Below are 2,024 nucleotides of genomic sequence, written 5' to 3'. Positions count from 1 at the left end.
GCCTCGCGAGGAGACCCCCTGGTCGTGATGACGTTGATCGAGCAGAGATCCTGGTCGTAGCACGAGGAGAACTGGAATCCCGCATCAACAGTTAGTATCATCATAAAACCCACATTGTTTCCGCCAAAATAACAGATTGTAGATCCACACACATCCTCTTCAACAATTCCAGGCTCTCAAGCTCCGTATCATGCGCCATACACCAGCGGCGTCATCGCACGCTCCATGTTCCTATAAAATGCCCCCTGCTCATTGCATCACTCGTATTTCACACTTAGAATTTCACTACAGCCACGCCAATGGCTGCTTTTACCAATTCCCTCCGACTTGTCACCATCCTCGCGTTCTATCTTCTCATTATAACCAAATCGGCAGCCCTCACCGACCTTGAAACACTCTTCACTGCCACTCTTCCACAGAAACAAGCACCTTCGCTGGTGTCGGACTTCAACGACCAGTCCTCGTCCCTCACACAAGCCTATGCTCCCGCCAATCCTCTCACACCTCGGCTTTAACAAGCTCGCCACCGCGGCTCCATCTCTCTCCAGCGACATCGTCTCTGGTCCGTCAACTCTCTTCGCTCCCTCCGATTCCTCTCTCAGCACGTGCTTCTCGTGCTCTGTTCCTTCTCTCCTTTGAGAGCACTTCGTTCCCGGCCTCTTCACCATCCATTACCTTCGCAAACTCGATTTCGGTACCAAAATCGAAATGCGAAGTCCCGGCCGTTGCATCACCGTAACTTTCTCCGAGAGCCAGAACGACACCGTGTCGAAAGTCTTCATCGGTGGCGTCGAGATCACTCGTCCGGATCTCTTCAACGATGGGATCATTTTCATTCACGGCATCCAAGGCATCATCTCTCCTCTCCCTCTGTTATCTTGCGAAGGACAGCGAATGACGTGGTTGCCCTTCCCTTTCCAGCCGTCCGATCACGGACATTATCACTGGATAGAAGCTCAATCGCCGATCATGAGCTTGATGCTCAGAGACGCAATGCTCCGTCTCCAAAATAGTGGCTTCGGCATGCTCTCTTTGGCGATGAAAGTAAACTATCAATAGCTCATCACTCTCACGGCCATGACGGTTTTCGCCTTCGATAACATGTCAATCTTCTCCAGTTCGCCCGTTTACATAAGTAATGTGCGGTTTCATATCGTACCGAATCGTTACCTGAGAATTGGCGATCTACATAGACTGCCGGCTGGCACAACGTTGCCAACGCTGGAGAGGGGACAGTCGCTAACGGTGACGAGAGGTGGAGTAGTGACAGGGCCGTTTAGGATAAATTTAGTGAGAATTATGGTCCCTGACATCATGAACAGCCTGAAGATTATAGTTTACGGTGTCAACTTGCCGTTCCCTCATTTCGGCGCTACCGCTTTTGATGTTCATTCAATTCGACTTACTGATACTGACGGTGGCGAGTACTTTGATGGTACTAAACCCACTGCTGCTGCTGGTACAAATACCGTATCGAATTCGTTATTGACAGCCGTATCAACGTGTTCTGTTGTTGGTGTAATTGCATGGGGGGATTTCAAATTTTCCAAAATACCCCAACGCAATGTTGAATTAAAACAGGTAGAAATAATTGAATTTCATTAACTGATTTCTACTAATCTTTTTACAATAAAGTAATTAATTGTTTTGATTCACTATTTTATATAGCAACCAAAATATTTTCCCATCCGGTGTACTTCCCGAGATTCCAAGAGTAGGAGGCCAGTAGGGAGAATCCGGAGTGAAGTGCCTGAATTATACAAAAGGCAACCAATTAGTTTTAATTCAATTGCCTTACAATTATGAAACTTAAATTAGAAAAATTTTCATATTTACTATTAATTAGAATTTACTTACATTTCACTGAGACGATTTTACCTTTTAGTGTTAAACTATCTATATTTACTATTAAATATAATTAAAAATTAAACTTTAAATTTATTTAATTTGTTAAATAAATTAACGATAAATAATTAGTTGATATCATATTTAGGGTGGGCCTACGTGCACTTTAAATCTCAACA

General features: G+C 44.6%; 1 pseudogene; it reads left to right on the top strand.

The window, feature by feature from the left end:
- Nucleotides 1–480: 480 nt before the first annotated feature.
- LOC112097945 lies at nt 481–1,605 on the top strand (annotated as a pseudogene).
- Nucleotides 1,606–2,024: the final 419 nt, after the last annotated feature.

The sequence above is a fragment of the Citrus clementina genome, unplaced genomic scaffold (assembly GCF_000493195.1).
Source record: "Citrus clementina cultivar Clemenules unplaced genomic scaffold, Citrus_clementina_v1.0 scaffold_5, whole genome shotgun sequence".
Classification (NCBI taxonomy): Eukaryota; Viridiplantae; Streptophyta; class Magnoliopsida; order Sapindales; family Rutaceae; genus Citrus; species Citrus x clementina.
The sequence above is the reverse complement of the archived record's forward strand: the minus strand, read 5'-3'. Positions and strand labels throughout refer to the sequence as shown.